Source organism: Arachis hypogaea, chromosome 18 (genome assembly GCF_003086295.3).
Source record: "Arachis hypogaea cultivar Tifrunner chromosome 18, arahy.Tifrunner.gnm2.J5K5, whole genome shotgun sequence".
Taxonomy (NCBI): domain Eukaryota; kingdom Viridiplantae; phylum Streptophyta; class Magnoliopsida; order Fabales; family Fabaceae; genus Arachis; species Arachis hypogaea.
In genome coordinates, this window is record NC_092053.1 from 58,034,708 (window position 1) to 58,057,529 (window position 22,822).

At 38.6% G+C, this 22,822-nt stretch overlaps 1 non-coding gene across 1 annotated transcript; it reads right to left on the reverse strand.

Moving 5' to 3' along the window:
• Positions 1–10,114: 10,114 nt before the first annotated feature.
• Positions 10,115–10,222, reverse strand: LOC112773783 (small nucleolar RNA R71). The gene has a single exon (XR_003188313.1). It is a non-coding gene; the product is annotated as a small nucleolar RNA R71 (small nucleolar RNA).
• Between the last annotated feature and the right edge of the window lie 12,600 nt (positions 10,223–22,822).

Genomic DNA, 22,822 nt, shown 5'->3' on the forward strand with positions numbered 1-22,822 from the left:
CAAGAAATGTAAATGGCTTGAATTGTAAAGGGAATTGGGAAGTGGATTTGCAGAAATTAAACAAGGAAAAGTAAATTGCATTAATCAGACAAGTAGAAAGTGACTTGAATTGAACCGGATCTCAAACGGAAATGTAATTGAACTTGAAAAGCTTTAAACAGAGAATTTAAAATGCAAACTCCAGATCTCAGGACCCAAGAGACTAGATAACCGAGTCTAGATCTCAATGCCTTCCTAGATCCAAATGTAGAATTCAATTGCAAGAAATTAAAGATCAAAACAGAAGAAAGCTTGAATGTAAATCTCAATTCTCCAATGGTGCAGTAAAAGAAACAGAAAGAGATCTCAAGGTGAGATTGAGACAGAATTTCCCCAATTCTCAACACCCAAGACTCAAGACAAGTGTAATTGAAATTGAAAACAAGAAAACTAAGAGGAAGAGAATTCAATTCTCCTTCCCCAAACTCAGAGACTCAGAACAATTCAAAATCCAAAAGCTCTCCAAAAACTACCCAGCAAAACTAAGAAGGAAAAGCTCCCTTAAAACTTAAATCCTAAGGTATTTATACACTTTCTTCAAATGGTCTTCAAGCTTTGAATTGGGCCTTTGCTCTTGATGAAATTGGGTTGATAAAGGCCTTGGTTGATTGCTCTTGGAGTTGGAGAAAGATCTATTGTGAACCGGGTTGAAATCATAAAAATTTTGAGTAAAAGTTTGAGTAAAAGTTTGAGGCAAACTTTTACTCAAACTTTTTATACTAGATGGCTTCTCTTGCTGCTACCAATGTTTGGGCTAAAGTTTGGGGCCAAACTTTTGCTCAAACGTTGGCCCCCTTGTGTATTTGTGTGGCGCCAACGTTTGCCAAAAAGCTTGAGGCAAACGTTGGCACAAACTTTTCTCCTCCAGGGTGTGCAAGTGTGGCGCCAACGTTTGCCAAAAAGTTTGAGGCAAACGTTGGCGCAAGCTTTTCTCCTCCAGGGTGTTGGTTTTGTGATGCCAACGTTTGCCAAAAAGTTTGAGGCAAACGTTGGCTCAAGCTTTTCTCCCAAAAGTTTGAGCTAAAGTTTGAGGCAAACTTTTGCTCAAGCTTTTTTTTCCTCTGGAGTGTTTTCAATTCTTCCAAAAGTTTGAGCTAAAGTTTGAGGCAAACTTTGGCCCAAGCTTTTTTCCTCTGGCACATTTTCAACTCTTCTAAAAGTTTTAGCTAAAGTTCGAGGCAAACTTTGGCTCAAACTTTTTGTTCTCTCTTGCTCCTAGCCATTCCTTCTTCCTTCAACCTTCTTCAAAACTCTTTCCACCTATCATCAATCAATCAAAACAATCAAAGTTATGCCCCAAATCATGAGATTGTGTTTCTTTCATAATATATGACAATTATAGCATAAAATCTCATGAAAGTGCATGAATTCATACATGGTTGATTGAATCAAAGGAAACATGGAAATCTACCCAATTGGCTTGCTTATGACTTAAGAAAGTGCATAAAATCAATTGAAAACAAAAGAAAAAGGCTAGTGAAACTAGGCTAAGATGACTTGTCATCACAACACCAAACTTAAAGCTTGCTTGTCCCCAAGCAAGAAAAGAATTATTGAGAAAAAAGAATGAAATGGAAGAGGATGTTCATGCTAGCAGAGTATTATTGGTAGTTCATGGGGTTTTATGTGGATATGTAAACACTCACTTTTTATTGACTTTTAGGCCTAGAAAGTCTCCTTCAAGCATCAAGCAACACACTGCTATGACCTCTCATTATTCCTTTGTCCTTGACTATTGTTTTTCTCTATAAGCTTTAGTTCAGTGTCATGTGTAACAAGTTCTTTTCTTTCTTTATACTTGACACATTATTCACTATAGACACTTGGCTCACATTCCTTCTTAAAACATTGATGCCCAGCACCTCTTTGGGTTACTAAATGCCTTGTAGTTAGGTTGCTCTTGATAGTGGACTTTCAGCTGATGATCCCGGGTTAGTTAACCCAAGTCACCGAGTGTTGATGCACTCCAAAGAACTTAATAATCCAAGCAGATCCTAGTACAAAGACACCACAGGCATATATTCTAAGGTTCAAGCTATTGGTGTCTAGCTTTACTTCTTTTTATTTTTCTTTTGTTCTGCTGCCACCTTTGGCTTTTTCTTTTCTCTTTTTATTTTTTTTTAACCAAGGACTTTTATTTTATTGAGATTCATAGACAGTGAGCTACTTTCTACTTAAAAGGAGACAGTCTGGTTCTTTTATTCACTAAAAGTGAGCTATCATACAATCACACATACATACCACCACTTACTATTATTGTACTTCCAGCTAACAAAGAACTATCTTACTTCACATTCCAAACATTTTTTTTATTGAATTAAAGATGCAGGGGACAAAGCATGCATTTAGTTAAGTGAAAGTAAACACACAAGCACACACTTAGACTAGCTTACTTATTGCAAAAAAAATGATTCTACTTGTACTAGATGAACACTTTAGCAAGACATAAATCAAAGCATTTCTCAACAGCAGAAGTTAAGTATAGATACAACCTATTGGTTTGCAGTTCTTTTGTCCTTCCTTCTGTTGTGTCCCTTTTGAGTTATGATGCATAATGTCCTCAAATGGTGGTTAGTTCCCTGCATAATTCTCAAAAGTTGCTTGCTTCTCAAGCCCTTAGGTGACTGGTTAGTATGCATGAATTGAGTGTGGCTTTTGGATTTAATTTGGTGTGAGAACACCAAACTTAATTCCTTGCCACTGTCTCTAATGCAACAGGTTGTACATTTATGAATTCTTTTGGCCTTGCTAAAGGTTATGGAACCAAAACTAAAAGAAATTAAATGGTTGAATAATTTGTCTGATTGCTTGGAGCTAGCATTATGCAGGAGGTGAGAGTATGCTTTTAAATGAGATTTTGGTGGAACACCAAACTTAGAATCCTTCATTCTCCCTTAAATTGTTTTGGTGTGCAACACCAAACTTAGCTCCTTGCAATGCATATCAATTATTCAACATTTTTATTGAAAAGGCTATGAAAAGAAAACTACCTCAGGTTGGGTTGCCTCCCAACAAGCGCTTCTTTATTGTCATTAGCTTGACATCGATCCCCTTAGATCATGGGGGTTGAAAATCATAGTGCCTCAGCTTTTCTCCTCTTACTGTGAACTTCCTTCCGGTCTCTTTTTTGATGATCTCTAGGTGTTCAAGTGAAAAGATCCGGTTCACAGTGTAGTATTTAGATGATTGTGGGGACACCTTCATTGGTTGGGTGTTTAACACTACTTTATCCCCTGGTGAAAAGCCTTCAGTAGGGATCTTCTTGTTTCTCCACCCTCTTGGCCTCTTCTTCTTTTCTTTCTCAAGAGATACTCCCTGCCTTGGTGGTTCCTTATCTGAGATGTTGAATTTCTCATCTGGAGGTTTTGGATCTAGTTCCTTCTTGATTTCTTTGGTCTGTTGCACCATCTCTACTTCTTTCAAGCATGGATTTGGAAGTCTTGAAGCTAACTCATTGACTACCTCCTTCAAATTTTGATCTCTGGCCTTATCCTCCGTACACTCTTTTTCTTGAGTGGGCTCATGTGGGGTTTTGAAAACATGGAATGCTAGGTGCTCATCATGCACTCTCAGCAACAATTCCCCTTTTTCAACATCTATCAATGCTCTGCCCGTAGCAAGAAAAGGCCTCCCCAGGATGATGGGAGTGTTAGGGTCTTCCTCCATATCCAGGATGACAAAATCAACTGGGAGAAGGAATTTTCCCACTTTTACCAGCACATTCTCTACAACTCCAAGTGCTTGTTGAATGGACTTGTCAGCCATTTGAAGAGTTATTCGAGTGCGTTTCAGCTCAAAAATTTTAAGCTTCCTCATAAGAGATAGAGGCATCAAGTTTATACTTGCACCAAGGTCACAGAATGATTTCTCAATAGTTATGTTTCCTATGGTACAAGGTATATAAAACCTTCCAGGATCATCCTTCTTCTCTGGTAGACCTCTTTGGAGAATAGCACTACACTCCATTGTCATTTCAATAATCTGTCCTTCCTTCAAGGGTCTTTTCTTTGTTAGCACTTCTTTCATAAATTTAGCATATAATGGCATCTGTTCAAGTGCTTCTAAGAAAGGAATATTGATGCTGAGTGTCTTGAATATGTTCAGGAACTTTGAGTATTGCTTATCCTCGTTTTCTTTTTGAATCTTTGAGGATATGGAAGTTTGAGGATATATGGCTTCATCCCTTCCTTCTTCTCTTGTAGTTGTGTTTCAGGGATGTCCTTATCTCTCTTTGAGCTTTTTGCATTCTTGGTCTTTCTATCCTCTTCACTTCTCTCTTCTGTCTCTTCTTGTGGAATTTGTTTGTTGTGTTCTTCCTGATTGATGGCTTCCTTCTCCCCAGTCTTCTCACTTCCCACTATGATTGCTTTGCACTCCTCCCACTTTGTAGCTTTTCCTTTGTCCCTTGGGTGGTTTTGAGTGGCACTAGGGGATGCATTTGGTTGCTTCTCACCCATCTCTGTAATTTGTTTAGCTACTTGTTCCATTTGCGTCTCAAAATTTTTTATTGAAGCTTCTTGGTTTTTGCTTATTATGGCTTGATCTTTTCTTACTGCTTCTTGATCTTTTCTTGCTGTTTCTTGATCTTGTCTGGCCATCTCTTGATTTTTCATGAGTTTTTCCATCATTATATCTTGGTGCTTCATCATCTTTTCTATCAATATCTCCAAATTGGAGATTCTTTGAGTGTCTTGTGACGCTTGTGGCTGGTTGTGAGATATTGAATGTTGATGGTAGGTGTTTTGGTTAGTGGTTTGGTTATTGGGTGGATAGTAACTGGAATTTGGGTGGTTGTTTTGGGGTTTTCTATATGGATTGGGGTTAGTGTTTTGCTGGTTGTGGTTTTGGTTATTTCTTGAGTTGTTTTGGTTTGAATTTCTTTGCCATGGTTGCTGGTTTTGAGTGTGGTTATCTCCCCATCTTATGTTTGGATGGTTCTTCCAGGATGGATTGTAGGTGTCACCATAAACTTCATTTTGGCCGCAGCTTTAGTTGTGCACATATTGAGGTTGTTCATGCTGCTGATCTTCTTGGTTTTCTTCATTTTGCCCCCATTTGGTTGATGATTGGCTTGTGTTGATTGCTGCAACTTGGAGACTATCAATCCTCTTGGCCATTTGATCAAATTGTTGCTGAATTTGCTGCTGCATCATTTTGTTTTGAGCCAGAATTGAGTCCACTCCTTCCAACTCCATCACTCCTTTCCTTTGTGATGGCTGACGTTGTCTCTGATGAGCAAAGAAATATTGATTGTTTGCCACCATATCAATGAGGTTTTGGGCCTCTTCAACTATCTTCATGAGTTGCATTGAGCCTCCTGCTGAATAGTCAAGTGCCTCTTGAGCTTTCATTGTCAGTCCTTCATAAAAATTTTGGAGTTTATCCCATTCATTAAACATCTCAGGAGGGCACTTCCTGATTAGAGCTTTGTATCGTTCCCATGCCTCATACAAGGGTTCAGCATCCATTTGTGTGAATGTTTGTACTTCAGTCTTCAGTCTAATAACTCTTTGAGGTGGGTAAAACTTGTCAAGGAGCTTGGTTACTAGATCATCCCAGTTGTTGATGCTGTCTCTTGGGAAGGATTCCAATCATTGAATGGCTTTGTCTTTGAGGGAAAATGGAAATAGCAGCAATTTTGTAACTGTCAGGATGCACACCATTGGTCTTCACTGTGTTACATATCCTCAGGAAGGTGGATAGGTGCTGGTTTGGATCTTCCAAGGGGCCTCCTCCATAGGAACAGTTGTTCTGCACCAAGGTGATGAGTTGGGGCTTCAATTCAAAGTTATTTGCATCGACATTTGGGGTAAGGATGCTACTCCCACAATGCCTTGGATTAGCAAGTGTATATGAAGCCAAGACTCTCCTCTGGGGTTGACCATTGTTGTTGGCTGATGAGCGGATAATTTAAACGCTTTTTGACATTGTTTTTAGTATGTTTTTAGTAGGATCTAGTTACTTTTAGGGATGTTTTCATTAGTTTTTATGTTAAATTCACATTTCTGGACTTTACTATGAGTTCGTGTGTTTTTCTGTGATTTCAGGTATTTTTTGGTTGAAATTGAGGGACTTGAGCAAAAATCAGATTCAGAGGTTGAAGAAGGACTGCTGATGCTGTTGGATTCTGACCTCCCTGCACTCAAAATGGATTTTCTGGAGCTACAGAACTCCAAATGGCGCGCTTCTAATTGCGTTGGAAAGTAGACATCCAGGGCTTTCCAGCAATATATAATAGTCCATACTTTGGCCAAAAATAGATGACGTAAACTGGCGTTCAACACCAGCTTTCTGCCCAAATCTGGCGTCCAGCGCCAGAAAAGGAGCCAAAACCAGAGTTGAACGCCCAAACTGGCACAAAAACTAGCGTTCAACTCCAAGAAGGACCTCTACACGTGCAACACTCAAGCTCAGCCCAAGAACACACCATGTGGGCCCCGAAAGTGGATTTATGCATCAATTACTTACTCATGTAAACCCTAGTAACTAGTTTATTATAAATAGGACATTTTACTAGTCTTTTTGACATCTTTGGATTATCTTTTGATCTATTGATCACGTTTTGGGGGCTGGCCATCTCGGCCATGCCTGGACCTTTCACTTATGTATTTTAACGGTAGAGTTTCTACACTCCATAGATTAAGGTGTGGAGCTCTGCTGTTCCTCAAAGATTAATGCAAAGTACTACTGTTTTCTATTCAATTCATCTTATTTCGCTTCTAAGATATTCATTCGCTCTTCAACCTGAATGTGATGAACGTGACAATCATCATCATTCCCTATGAACGCGTGCCTGACAACCACTTCCGTTCTACCTTCGACTGAATGAGTATCTCTTAGATCTCTTAATCAGAATCTTCGTGGCGTAAGCTAGAATGATGGCGGCATTCAAGAGAATCCAGAAAGTCTAAACCTTGTCTGTGGTATTCCGAGTAGGATTCAATGAATGAATGACTGTGACGAGCTCCAAACTCGCGATTGCAGGGCGTTAGTGACAGACGCAAAAGGATAGTAAATCCTATTCCAGCATGATCGAGAACCGACAGATGAATAGCCGTGCCGTGACAGGGTGCGTTGATCATTTTCACTGAGAGGATAAGATGAAGCCATTGACAAGGGTGATGCCTCCAGACGATTAGCCGTGCCGTGACAGGGCATTGGATCATTTTCCCGAGAGATGACCGAAAGTAGCCGTTGACAATGGTGATGTATCACATAAAGCCAGCCATGGAAAGGAGTAAGACTAATTGGATGAAGATAGCAGGAAAGCAGAGGTTTAGAGGAACGAAAAGCATCTCCATTCTCTTATCTGAAATTCCTACCAATGATTTACATAAGTACCTCTATCCCTATTCTATTATTTATTATTTGAAAACACCATTATCAATTTATATCTACCTAACTGAGATTTGCAAGGTGACCATAGCTTGCTTCATACCAACAATCTCCGTGGGATTCGACCCTTACTCACATAAGGTATTACTTGGACGACCCAGTGCACTTGCTGGTTAGTTACACGGAGTTGTGAACCATGGTCTTGGCATCATGTTTTTGGCGCCATTTCCAGGGAAAGAAAGAGCAATGAATTTTACATAATTGAAGTGTAATCACGATTCCGCGTACTAAGTTTTTGGCGCCGTTGCCGGGGATTGTTCGAGTTTGGACAACTGACGGTTCATCTTGTTGCTCAGATTAGGTAATTTTCTTTTTGTTTTCTTTTCAAAAATTTTTCAAAAATCTTTCAAAATTTTCTCACCTATTTTCGAAAAAAAAAATTTACTAAAAAATAATGTTTTCAAAAATAAATTATTCTATGGCTTCAAAAATTTTTAAGAATGAATTCTAGTGTTTCATGAAGCATGTTGAAGCCTATCTGGCTGTAAAGCCATACCCAAACTGCTTTGGGATTGGCTAATCACCTCAGTGGAGTCATGCCCAATCCTTCTGGATAGGGTATGTCAGGCTTGTCATGTCTGAATTACACTCATATTTTTATTAAAGCTTGGCTGGCTATTAAGCCATGCCTGACCCTTTGATTGGAGCTTTAAGACTAACATGACAAGATTCCTGGAATTCATATTAAAGATTTTGAAATCCTTATCTTTGTTTTTCAAATAATTTTCGAAAAAAACCAAAAAAAAAATTTAGAAAATCATAAAAATCAAAAATATTTTTGTGTTTCTTGTTTAAGTCTTGAGTCATATCATAAGTTTGGTGTCACTTGCATATTCATCTTGCATTTTTCGAAAATTCATGCATTCATAGTGTTCTTCATGATCTTCAAGTTGTTCTTGGTCAGTCTTCTTGTTTGATCTTGATGTTTTCTTGTTTTGTGTCTTTTCTTGTTTTACATGTGCATCTTTCGTTTATTAGAGTCTAAACATGAAAGATTTCTAAGTTTGGTGTCTTGCATGTTTTCTTTGCATATAAAAGTTTTCAAAAATATGTTCTTGATGTTCATCATGATATTCACGGTGTTCTTGGTGTTTATCTTGACATTCATAGCATTCTTGCATACATTCATTGTTTTGATCTAAAAATTTCATGCATTGCATTATTTTACTTGTTTTTCTCTCTCATCATAAAAATTCAAAAATCAAAAAAATATCTTTCCCATTTTCTCTCATCAAAATTCGAAAATTTGGATTGACTTTTTCAAAAATTTTTAAAATCAAATTGTTTCTTATGAGTCAAATCAAATTTTCAATTTGAAAATCTTATCTTTTTCAAAATCTTTTTCAAAAATCAAATCTTTTTCAAAATTCTTAGTTATTTTCGAAAATTCCAAAAATATTTTTCAAAAATCTTTTTCTTATTTTTATACCAAATTTTCGAAAATAACAATAACAATTAATGCTTTGATTCAAAAATTTCAAGTTTGTTACTTGCTTGTTAAGAAAGATTCAAACTTTAAGTTCTAGAATCATATCTTGTGATTTCTTGTGAATCAAGTCATTAATTGTGATTTTAAAAATTCAAATCTTTTTCAAAAACTAATTTCTATCATATCTTTTGAAAAATATCTTCTTATCTTATCTTTTTTTTTTCAAAAAATTTGATTTCAAAATATCTTCTCTAACTTCCCAACTCCTTATCTTTTCAAAATTGATTTTTGTTTCAACTAACTTTTTGTTTGTTTCTTACCTTTTTCAAAACCACCTAACTAACTCTCTCTCTCTATTTTCGAAAATATCTTCCCCCTTTTTCAAAAATTTCTTTTTAATTAACTAATTATTTTATTTTTATTTTGAATTTTCGAAAAAAAAAAAACTACTAACCTTTTTCAAAAACTATTTTCAAAAATCACTAACTCTTTTTCAAAAAATTGTTTTCGAAAATTCACTTCCCCCTCTCATCTTCTTCTATTTGTTTATTGATATACTAACATCTTTCCTTCAACTCACCAAAAATCCGAACCCCCTCTCTCTCTGAGTTCGGATTTTCTTTTCTTCTTTTTTTTTACTAACACAAGGACCTCTATACTGTGGTATAAAGGATCCATATTAGTATTATTTTTTTTCTGTGCCTTCTTCTTTGTCATATGAGCAGGAGCAAGGATAAGAACATTCTTGTTGAAGCAGATCCAGAACCTGAAAGGACTCTGAAGAGAAAATTAAGAGAAGCTAAATTACAACAATCCAGAGATAACCTTTCAGAAATTTTTGAACAGGAAAAGGAGATGGCAGCCAAAAATAATAATAATGCAAAGAGAATGCTTGGTGACTTTACTGCACCTAATTCCAATTTACATGGAAGAAGCATCTCCATTCCTGCCATTGGAGCAAACAACTTTGAGCTGAAACCTCAGCTAGTTTCTCTGATGCAGCAGAACTGCAAGTTTCATGGACTTCCATCTGAAGATCCTTTTCAGTTCTTAACTAAATTCTTGCAGATCTGTGATACTGTTAAGACTAATGGAGTAGATCCTGAAGTCTACAGGCTCATGCTTTTCCCATTTGCTGTAAGAGACAGAGCTAGAATATGGTTGGACTCTCAACCTAAAGATAGCCTGAACTCTTGGGATAAGCTGGTCACGGCTTTCTTAGCCAAGTTCTTTCCTCCTCAAAAGCTGAGCAAGCTTAGAGTGGATGTTCAAACCTTCAAACAAAAAGATGGTGAATCCCTCTATGAAGCTTGGGAAAGATACAAGCAGCTGACCAAAAAGTGTCCTTCTGACATGCTTTCAGAATGGACCATCCTGGATATATTCTATGATGGTTTGTCTGAGTTATCAAAGATGTCATTGGATACTTCTGCAGGTGGATCCATTCACCTAAAGAAAACGCCTGCAGAAGCTCAAGAACTCATTGACATGGTTGCTAATAACCAGTTTTTGTACACTTCTGAGAGAAATCATGTGAGTAATGGGACGCCTATGAAGAAGGGAGTTCTTGAAATTGATACTCTGAATGCCATATTGGCTCAGAATAAAATATTGACTCAGCAAGTCAATATGATTTCTCAGAGTCTGAATGGAATGCAAGCTGCATCCAACAGTACTCAAGAGGCTTCTTATGCAGAAGAAGCTTATGATCCTGAGAACCCTGCAATAGCAGAGGTAAATTATTTAGGTGAACCTTATGGAAACACCTATAACTCATCATGGAGAAATCATCCAAATTTCTCATGGAAGGATCAAAAGCCTCAACAAGGCTTTAATAATGGTGGAAGAAACAGGTTTAGCAATAATAAACCTTTTCCATCATCCACTCAGCAACAGACAGAGGACTCTAAACAAAATACTTCTAATTTGGCAAACTTAGTCTCTGATCTGTCTAAGGCCATTGTAAGTTTCATGAATGAAACAAGATCTTCCATTAGAAATCTGGAAGCATAAGTGGGCCAACTGAGTAAAAGGATCACTGAAATCCCTCCTAGTACTCTCCCAAGCAATACAGAAGAGAATCCAAAAGGAGAGTGCAAGGCCATTGACATAAGCACCATGGCCGAACCTGTGAGGAGAGGAGAGGACGTGAATCCCAAAGAGGAAGACCTCCTGGGACGTCCAGTGACCAATAAGGAGCTTCCCTCTGAGGAACCAAAGGACTCTGAGGCTCATCTAGAGACCATAGAGATTCCATTGAACCTCCTTATGCCCTTCATGAGCTCTGATGAGTATTCCTCTTCTGAAGAGAATGAGGATGTTACTGAAGAGCAAGCTGCCAAGTTCCTTGGTGTAATCATGAAGCTAAATGCCAAATTATTTGGTATTGATAACTGGGAAGTTGAACCTCCCTTGTTCATCAATGAACTAAGTGATCTGGATCAACTGACATTACCTCAGAAGAAACAGGATCTTGGAAAGTTCATAATATCTTGTACCATAGGCACCATGATCTTTAAGGCTCTGTGTGACCTTGGTTCAGGAATAAACCTCATGCCCCTCTCTGTAATAGAGAAACTGGGAATCTATGGGGTGCAAGCTGCTAAAATCTCATTAGAGATGGCAGACAATTCAAGAAAACAGGCTTATGGACAAGTAGAGGACGTGTTAGTAAAGGTTGAGGGCCTTTACATCCCTGCTGATTTCATAGTCCTGGATACTGGAAAGGAAGAGGATGAATCCATTATCCTAGGAAGACCTATCCTGGCCACAGCAAGAGCTGTGATTGATGTTGACAGAGGAGAATTAGTCCTCCAAATGAATGAGGACTCCCTTGTGTTTAAAACTCAAGGATCTCTCTCTGCAACCATGGAGAGGAAGCATGAAAAGCTTCTCTCAAAGCAGAGTCAACCAAAGCCCCCACAGTCAAACTCTAAGTTTGGTGTTGGGAGGCCACAACCAAATTCTAAGTTTGGTGTTGAACTCCCATATCCAAGCTCTAAGTTTGGTGTTGGGGAGTCTCAACAAAGCTCTGCACACCTGTGAGGCTCCATGAAGAGCCCACTGTTAAGCTATTGACATTAAAGAAGCGCTTGTTGGGAGGCAACCCAATGTTTATTTATCTAATTTTTATTTTCATTATTTTTCATGTCTTTATAGGTTCATGATCATGTGGAGTCACAAAATAAATAGAAAAATTGAAAACAGAATCAAAAGCAGCAGAAGAAAAATCACACCCTGGAGGAGCATCTGTCTGGCGTTCAGCGCCAGAACAGAGCATGGTTCTGGCGCTGAACGCCCAAAATGGGCAGCATCCTGGCGCTGAACGCCTAAAACAAGCATGGTTCTGGCGTTCAACGCCAGAAATGGCAACAAATGGGCGTTGAACGCCCAAAATGGGCACCAACCTGGCGCTGAACGCCCAGAGTTGTGTGCAAGGGCATTTTACATGCCTAATGGGTGCAGGGATGTTAATCCTTGACACCTCCGGATCTGTGGACACCACAGGATCACCTCAAGATCTGTGGACACTACAGGATCATCTTAGGATCTGTGAATCCCACAGGATCCCCACCCACCTCACCCTCTCTCTCTCCATTCATGACCATCCCTTCTGTTTTCCATTCACCACTCACATCCATACACACATCCCTCCATCTCCTCCATATCTTCTTCTTCTTCTATTCTTTCTTCTTTTGCTCGAGGGCGAGCAACATTCTAAGTTTGGTGTGGTAAAAGCATAAGCTTTTTATTTTTCCATTACCATTGATGGCACCTAAACCTCTAAAAGAGGGGAAGGGAAGACAAAGGCTTCCACCTCCTAGTCATGGGAGATGGAAAGATTCATCTCAAGGGTCTATAGCTCAGTGGTAGAACATGTGGCTGTAAATCAAGAGATCCCTGAGATACCTCAGGGGATGCACTTCCCTCCACATAAATATTGGGAGCAAATCAACACCTCCCTAGGAGAATTGAGTTCCAACATGGGACAACTAAGGGTGGAACATCAAGAGCACTCTATCATCCTTCATGAAATAAGAGAAGATCAAAAAGCAATGAGGGAGGAGCAACAAAGACAAGGAAGAGACATAGAAGAGCTCAAGGACATCATTGGTTCCTCAAGAAGGAAACGCCACCATCACTAAGGTGGATTCATTCCTTGTTCTTATTTCTTCTGTTTTTCGTTTTCTATGTTATGTGCTTATCTATGTTTGTGTCTTCATTACATGATCATTAGTAGTTAGTAACTTTGTCTTAAAGTTATGAATGTCCTATGAATCCATCACCTTTCTTAAATGAAAAATGTTTTAATTCAAAAGAACAAGAAGTACATGAGTTTCGAATTTATCCTTGAACTTAGCTTAATTATATTGATGTGGTGACAATGCTTCTTGTTTTCTGAATGTATGCTTGAACAGTGCATATGTCTTTTGAAGTTGTTGTTTAAGAATGTTAAATATGTTGGATCTTGAAAGAATGATGACTAGGAGACATGTTATTTGATAATCTGAAAAATCATAAAAATGATTCTTGAAGCAAGAAAAAGCAGCAAAGAACAAAGCTTGCAGAAAAAAAAAATAGGCGAAAAAAATAGAAAGAAAAAGAAAAAGCAAGCAGAAAAAGCCAAGGCTCTTAAAACCAAGAGGCAAGAGCAAAAAGCCAATAACCCTTAAAACCAAAAGGCAAGGGTAAATAAAGAGGATCCCAAGGCTTTGAGCATCAGTGGATAGGAGGGCCTAAAAGGAATAAAATCCTGGTCTAAGCGGCTAAACCAAGCTGTCCCTAACCATGTGCTTGTGGCTTGTAGGTGTCAAGTGAAAACTTGAGACTGAGCGGTTAAAGTCAAGGTCCAAAGCAAAAAAAAAAGAGTGTGCTTAAGAACCCTGGACACCTCTAATTGGGGACTTTAGCAAAGCTGAGTCACAATCTGAAAAGGTTCACCCAATTATGTGTCTGTGGCATTTATGTATCCGGTGGTAATACTGGAAAACAAAGTGCTTAGGGCCACGGCCAAGACTCATAAAGAAGCTGTGTTCAAGAATCATCATACTGAACTAGGAGAATCAATAACACTATCTGAACTCTGAGTTCCTATAGATGCCAATCATTCTGAACCTCAATGGATAAAGTGAGATGCCAAAACTATTCAAGAGGCAAAAAGCTATAAGTCCCGCTCATTTGATTGAAGCTATGTTTCATTGATAGTTTGGAATTTATAGTATATTCTCTTCTTTTTATCCTATTTGATTTTCAGTTTCTTGGGGACAAGCAACAATTTAAGTTTGGTGTTGTGATGAGCGGATAATTTATACGCTTTTTGACATTCTTTTTAGTAGGATCTAGTTACTTTTAGGGATATTTTCATTAGTTTTTATGTTAAATTCACATTTCTGGACTTTACTATGAGTTTGTGTGTTTTTCTGTGATTTCAGGTATTTTCTGGCTGAAATTGAGGGACTTGAGCAAAAATCAGATTCAGAGGTTGAAGAAGGACTGCTGATGCTGTTGGATTCTGACCTCCCTGCACTCAAAATGGAGTTTCTGGAGCTACTGAAATCAAAATGGCGCGCTTCCAATCGCGTTGGAAAGTAGACATCCAGTGCTTTCCAGAAATATATAATAGTCCATACTTTGGCCAAAAATAGACGACGTAAACTGGCGTTCAACGCCAGCTTTCTGCCCAAATCTAGCGTCCAGCGCCAGAAAAGGAGCCAAAACCAGAGTTGAACGCTTAAACTGGCACAAAAACTGGCGTTCAACTCCAAGAAGGACCTCTACATGTGCAACACTCAAGCTCAGCCCAAGCACACACCAAGTGGGCCCCGGAAGTGAATTTATGCATCAATTACTTACTCATGTAAACCCTAGTAGCTAGTTTATTATAAATAGGACATTTTACTAGTCTTTTTGACATCTTTGGATTATCTTTTGATCTATTGATCACGTTTTGGGGGCTGGCCATCTCGGCCATGCCTGGACCTTTCACTTATGTATTTTAACGGTAGAGTTTCTACACTCCATAGATTAAGGTGTGGAGCTCTGCTGTTCCTCAAAGATTAATGCAAAGTACTACTGTTTTCTATTCAATTCATCTTATTTCGCTTCTAAGATATTCATTCGCTCTTCAACCTGAATGTGATGAACGTGACAATCATCATCATTCCCTATGAACGCGTGCCTGACAACCACTTCCGTTCTACCTTCGACTGAATGAGTATCTCTTAGATCTCTTAATCAGAATTTTCGTGGCGTAAGCTAGAATGATGGCGGCATTCAAGAGAATCCGGAAAGTCTAAACCTTGTCTGTGGTATTCCGAGTAGGATTCAATGAATGAATGACTGTGACGAGCTCCAAACTCACGATTGCAGGGCGTTAGTGACAGACGCAAAAGGATAGTAAATCCTATTCCAGCATGATCGAGAACCGACAGATGAATAGCCGTGCCGTGACAGGGTGCGTTGATCATTTTCACTGAGAGGATAAGATGAAGCCATTGACAAGGGTGATGCCTCCAGACGATTAGCCGTGCCGTGACAGGGCATTGGATCATTTTCCCGAGAGATGACCGAAAGTAGCCGTTGACAATGGTGATGTATCACATAAAGCCAGCCATGGAAAGGAGTAAGACTAATTGGATGAAGATAGCAGGAAAGCAGAGGTTCAGAGGAACGAAAAGCATCTCCATTCGCTTATCTGAAATTCCTACCAATGATTTACATAAGTACCTCTATCCCTATTCTATTATTTATTATTTGAAAACACCATTATCAATTTATATCTACCTAACTGAGATTTGCAAGGTGACCATAGCTTGCTTCATACCAACAATCTCCGTGGGATTCGACCCTTACTCACGTAAGGTATTACTTGGACGACCCAGTGCACTTGCTGGTTAGTTACACGGAGTTGTGAACCATGGTCTTGGCATCATGTTTTTGGCGCCATTTCCAAGGAAAGAAAGAGCAATGAATTTTACATAATTGAAGTTTAATCACGATTCCGCGTACCATTGGCCATTCTCACTGGTGGATTTGTTGGATTTGTTGAGTGTTCCTCCAATTCATCATATTCTTCATCTGATTCTTCCTCTCCAGCAACATTTTTTTCTCTTGCTTCTCTTCCTAGCCTTCGGAGGATTCTTTCGTCAGTTTCATGAAAGGTAGGGATCTCTCTTCTTGTATCTGACGTACAAGCAAAACACAAGAAACACACAAAAACCAGTGACACTTCAATCTGTTGCTAGAATGAAGTTTGAGTTAGCTTAAGCAAAAATTCAAACAGTTAGTGGGTTAGTCAAAAATTAAAGAAACCGAAAAGAAAAAATGCTTGATCTAGATTTCCACTTCACTTAATCATTGTCAATCTAAATCAATCCCCGACAACGGCGCCAAAAACTTGATGTGTATTTTCGGAAAACGAATTCCAAACACACAAATCTAACCGACAAGTGCACCAGGTCGCATCAAGTAATAAAACTCACGGGAGTGAGGTCGATCCCACAGGGATTGAAGGATTGAGCAATTTTAGTTTAGTGGTTGATTTAGTCAAGCGAATCAAGTATTGGTTGGGTGATTTGTGATTGCAGAAGCTAAATTGCTTGAAATGTAAAGGGAGAAGGGTAGATTGCAGAAAATTAAAGAGCAAAGAAAGTAAATAAGCTGAATCTTAAAGAACAAGTAATGTAAATTGCAGAAACTTAGATTGCAAGAAATGTAAATTGCAGAATCTTAAAATGCAAGAAATGTAAATGGCTTGAATTGTAAAGGGAATTGGGAAGTGGATTTGTAGAAATTAAACAAGGAAAAGTAAATTGCATTAATCAGACAAGTAGAAAGTGACTTGAATTGAACCGGATCTCAAACGGAAATGTAATTGAACTTGAAAAGCTTTAAACAGAGAATTTAAAATGCAAACTCCAGATCTCAGGACCCAAGAGACTAGATAATCGAGTCTAGATCTCAATGCCTTCCTAGATCCAAATGTAGAATTCAATTGCAAGAAATTAAAGATCAAAACAGAAGAAAGCTTGAATGTAAATCTCAATTCTCCAATGGTGCAGTAAAAGAAACAGAAAGAGATCTCAAGGTGAGATTGAGACAGAATTTCCCCAATTCTCAACACCCAAGACTCAAGACAAGTGTAATTGAAATTGAAAACAAGAAAACTAAGAGGAAGAGAATTCAATTCTCCTTCCCCAAACTCAGAGACTCAGAACAATTCAAAATCCAAAAGCTCTCCAAAAACTACCTAGCAAAACTAAGAAGGAAAAGCTCCCTTAAAACTTAAATCCTAAGCTATTTATACACTTTCTTCAAATGGTCTTCAAGCTTTGAATTGGGCCTTTGCTCTTGATGAAATTGGGTTGATAAAGGCCTTGGTTGATTGCTCTTGGAGTTGGAGAAAGATCCATTGTGAACCGGGTTGAAATCATAAAAAGTTTGAGTAAAAGTTTGAGTAAAAGTTTGAGGCAAACTTTTACTCAAACTTTTTATACCAGATGGCTTCTCTTGCTGCTACCAACGTTTGGGCTAAAGTTTGGGGTCAAACTTTTGCTCAAACGTTGGCCCCCTTGTGTATTTGTGTGGCGCCAACGTTTGCCAAAAAGCTTGAGGCAAACGTTGGCGCAAACTTTTCTCCTCCAGGGTGTGCAAGTGTGGCGCCAACGTTTGCCAAAAAGTTTGAGGCAAACATTGGCGCAAGCTTTTCTCCTCCAGGGTGTTGGTTTTGTGATGCCAACATTTGCCAAAAAGTTTGAGGCAAACGTTGGCTCAAGCTTTTTTTTTCCTCTGGAGTGTTTTCAATTCTTCCAAAAGTTTGAGCTAAAGTTTGAGGCAAACTTTGGCTCAAGCTTTTTTCCTCTGGCACGTTTTCAACTCTTCTAAAAGTTTGAGCTAAAGTTCGAGGCAAACTTTGGCTCAAACTTTTTGTTCTCTCTTGCTCCTAGCCATTCCTTCTTCCTTCAACCTTCTTCAAAACTCTTTCCACCTATCATCAATCAATCAAAACAATCAAAGCTATGCCCTAAATCATGAGATTGTGTTTCTTTCATAATATATGACAATTATAGCATAAAATCTCATGAAAGTGCATGAATTCATACATGGTTGATTGAATCAAAGGAAACAAGGAAATCTACCCAATTGGCTTGCTTATGGCTTAAGAAAGTGCATAAAATCAATTGAAAACAAAAGAAAAAGGCTAGTGAAACTAGGCTAAGATGACTTGTCATCATGACCCAGCCAGTTTTTTGGCAAAACAGCAAAATGCTGCCGTTTCCCTCTCTGAAACCCTAAATCAATGTTCTGATCCCTAATTGCCTCCACAAAATCACAATTCTCATCGAGCTTCAGAATCAGAGAACGCCATCATAGTCTCACACGGCCACACAGGTTCGTTGTCGAGCAGTCGCCTCCGTCGAGCAGTCACCTCCGTTGCGCAGTCACCTCCTTCGACCAGTCAACTCCATCGCGCAGTAGCCGTCGTTCGTGCTCCACCACTGCTTGGTTCATTCGGCGTCGCTGTCTCCCACTCTCCCTATTGCATGTTCTTCCCTTTTCCCCAGCTTAAGAGCCAACACGACACATCACAATGCAAAAGAGTAACCATTAATCATCCCTGTATACTTAAAGAGGATTCATCTGCAACTATTTTCTTCTCTTCCTCTGAGATCATCCTTCAACAATGGCGACCGTGATGCAGAAAATAAAGGATATCGAAGATGAGGTACCCTATGCTTTGTCTCTAATGCTTCCTTCCTTCCTTCCATTGTATTCTCAACGGAACTTGGTTGCACGCCTCGATTCGTATCCGTGAAAGTATAACATTTTTGGACTACAAACTAATCCATAAGTTGTTTTCCTCTGTAGTAGTAGGGTTACTACCGTTTGATTACGAATTACAAAATTTTAAAGCCATATCCTAGGATCCAGTTTTAAGGTGTTATTAATACAAATGATTTATACTTAATATGATTCTTAAGAAGCTCTATGCATTTCTAGAGTTGGAATAGAAGCTGTGCTTAATTGTGATTAATGTTCCTTAATCGGAATTATTCTCGCCAGAAACTCCTAAATTCTATTTTCGTTGGACTTCATATTTCAGTACATATTGCAACTTTATCTGATTAGTGATTACGTTCAATAATATTTAAGCATCAAGTAAAATGGGATTGTAATAAATTCCTTGTTACTCAGAATAAGTGAAGTTTTTATGTTTAGGCTAAAACTAAAACAACTAATACTGTAGATACCTCTAAGTCGTAATTCTGGTTGAATATGTATAGATTGAGTTTGAGAGATTGACAGCTACGATAAGGTTTCATATTATTTCTGTGCATGTGCTTTGTTTCCTTTACTCCCTGCAGATGGTAATCAAGAACTGAGGAACTGTATTGATTGTTCAAAGATAAGCTTTCCAAGGTTCTGTATTGTTAGGGACAATTTTGTATGGAAAACTATCATTTTTCTGAGGGGTGTATAAAAATTCAGAAAAGCACCCTGCATCATATCAACTAATAATACACAAGGTTCTGTATTGTTAGTGATTAAATGTTTGTTTTAAACCCGGCTGCTGTTGTTTTTAAATTTATGAGTATGCTATTTTTGAATTTTTGTTGATAGATTTATTGATTTCAGAGTTTAGGGTGATTCATAAAATTGAGAATTGGATTGTTGGTACTTCTCTATATGTATAATTGTTCTATGTCTTGGTGTTGAGTCTTACAAATATTCTCAATTACTTATAGCTATGGTTTCCTTCTTGAATAAGATTTTATTTTTCCAAAAGAAATCATAGAGGATTAGGGTTGTGGATTTTTTAATTGAGTGATGAGTGTAAAGTTGAAGATGATGATGACAAAAGTGCTTGAAAACATATATTTTAAGAGTGTTTTAAAAAAACTTTTGAGTTTGTAAATTGATAAGATCATATAGTTTTGGTGTGTGTATTTATATTTTATTTATTATTTTATTATAAAACGGTTTTTCCGATTCAACTACGATTGAACCGGTTAAACCTATAAACCGGTGAACCAGTAGCTAGAGCGGTTCGATGACCGGTTCGGTTTTCAGAACCTTGGTTATGATCGAACAAAGTTCACCAAAATTCCCTTTTTACCCAAATTTTGCATATACTCAAATTTACCAAATTCACAAGCCACATCCAACTAGATCAATACCAAACCCCCATTTACAACACAATTTACCTTCTAGGGTCACCAATTACCATTCTCAAACATCAACATCAAATATATGACTCTAAATCAACCCTTCTCCAATACATTCACCAATCATTACCCCATTCAAGCTTTAAATCCATATCCAACATTATACAATCATTCAAAATCATCAAGCATCATATCCCAACATCATTAATTCTCAACATATCAATATCATTTCAGCATACAACATCAACCAACCACATAAATCTAAACCTATCCTATAGGTCACTAGCCTAAGTGTCCATGAATATTATATACTACATAGAGAAAACCGAAACCATATCTTGGCCGATTTTCAATATGCACCAAAACTCCAATTTAGCACAAACAAGCTCCCAACCACAATCCAAGCTTTCAATTCCACTCCAATAAGCACAATTAAGTTCCAATAGCTCCCAAAGCCACAATAATCAAACTATACACATATAAATCACCTCAAATCAACCTAGGATTCCATTTAAATATAAATTCACAAGGGTTTAATGGCTCTTACCTTCTCCAACAGATTTAATAGCAAGAATCCAAGGCTAAGCAAGGATTAGAGCAAACCTAAACATCCAAAATCACAAAAACTCACTTAATCACAAGCCCTAAGAACCAAAATTTTGGAGAGAAGAATAGAAAAGATTTCGTGGTTACCTCCCCAGTTTCTTGTATGGACTTTGTAGAGCTCTTCACAAGGAACGCGTAGCCGTAAACGCTGCGGCGATCGGAGCTCTCTAGCTCAAGATATGAGCTTTGGAAGATTGAGATGACTAGTGTTCAAGGGTTTCACTTCTTCCCTTTCTCCTTCAGCTGGGTGTGTGTGTTTGTTAGTGTGTTGTGATGAGATGGGTTCATTAAATAAGCTTTTTATATGTTGGGCGTGGGCCCAACTTGGGTCCTGTCCAACCCATTAGCGTTTTTAGCCCGTTTGGCCCAACTTCGGGCCAAACCTTTAAAATTAACGCCCGGTTTTCCATTTCTAATGTTTTTCTAAGGTTTTTTACGGTTTTCACTTTTCTCGTGCGGTACCGGGTAGACTTGAACCGGTTCAACTAGTTCAACTGCTGGTTTGTGGTTTTTACAGTTTTTCACAGAAAACACATTTTCTGACTAAGAAAGACCCACTGAGTCCAAAAATCACCTTTAAATCCTCAAATTCTCACTTTAACTTTTCAAAATCTAATTTGGGCAATTAATCACTTAATTAACCAGTTGATTAGTTGCGGTTCTTACATTCTCCCCACCAAATAAGAAATTTTGCCCTCAAAATTTGAATTACCTGAGAAAAGCTCGGGATAATCCTTTCGCATTTCAGACTCCAATTCCCAAGTGTGCTCTTCAATTCCTGCTCACTCCCAAGCAACTTTAACCAATGGAACATCCTTTCCTCGCAGCTTCTTCACACGACTGTCGTCAATTCTCACTAGTGTCACTTGGAAAGTCAAGTTCTCTTTCAACTCGACCGATTCAGGCTCCAACACATGAGCCGCATCTGACGTGTACTTACGGAGCTGTGACATGTGGAATACGTCATTCAAGTTAGACAGATGAGGTGGCAAAGCTACTTGATACGCCACCGGCCTGAATCTCTTCAAAATATCAAACGGTCATATATATCTTGGGTTCAACTTCTTGGTCTTGATTGCTCTTCCAATCCCAATTGTCGGTGTAACCCTAAGGAATACGTGCTCTCCCACTTCAAACTCTAACAGTTTCCTTCTCTGATCCGCATAACTCTTTTGTCGACTTTGAGCAGTTAGAATCCTTGCACGAATATTCTTAATGTTCTCAGTAGTCTCTGCTATTAAATCAGGACCCAAAACACTTACTTCACCGGATTCATACCAACAAAGTGGAGATTGGCACTTTCGTCCATACAATGCTTCATACAGAGCCGTCCCAATGCTCGCATGAAAACTCTTGTTGTACGCAAACTCCACCAATGGCATGTAATGATCCTAACTCCCGGGTTGATCCAAAACACATGCTCTGAGCATATCTTCTAATGTCTGAATAGTCCTTTCCGACTGTCCATCGGTTTGCGGATGATATACGGTACTGAGACATAGCTTCGTACCGAAAGCTCCTTGGAAAGCTCCCCAAAACCTTGAAGTAAATCAGGGGTCACGGTCTGATACTATGCTTGACGGCACACCATGCAACCTTACTATCTCCTTGATGTACAATCTCACTAACTCCTCCATAGAACAGTTTACTCGAATAGGCAGAAAATGAGCGAATTTGGTTAAGCGATCCACGATCACCCAAATCGCATCAAATCCCGACCTAGTCCTTGGTAAACCGGTCACAAAATCTATCACAATTCCTTCCCACTTCCACTGAGGAATCTAAAGTGGTTGTAGCATTCATGATGGTTTCTGGTTCTCTATCTATACTTTCTGGCAAGTCAAACACTTGGATACCACTGTAGCTACATCACCCTTCATCCCAGGCCACCAGAACATCTTTTTTAAGTCATAATACATCTTTTTGCCTCCGGGATGAATAGAAAACCCACTATTGTGAGCTTCCAACAACAAGTCTCGCCTCAAACTCCCAACATCTGGTACACAAATTCTTTCCTTATATCTCCACAATTCTTTATCATCCTTAGTGAATTCTTCACGCCTCTTTTCACCAACTGGCTGAAACAATTGCTGAAGCTTCTGCTCATCTTTGTGAGCCCTTTGTATCTCTGATTTAAACGTGCTTGAGATCTGTAACTGGTTCAAACAAGCTCTTCCGGTAACTTCAC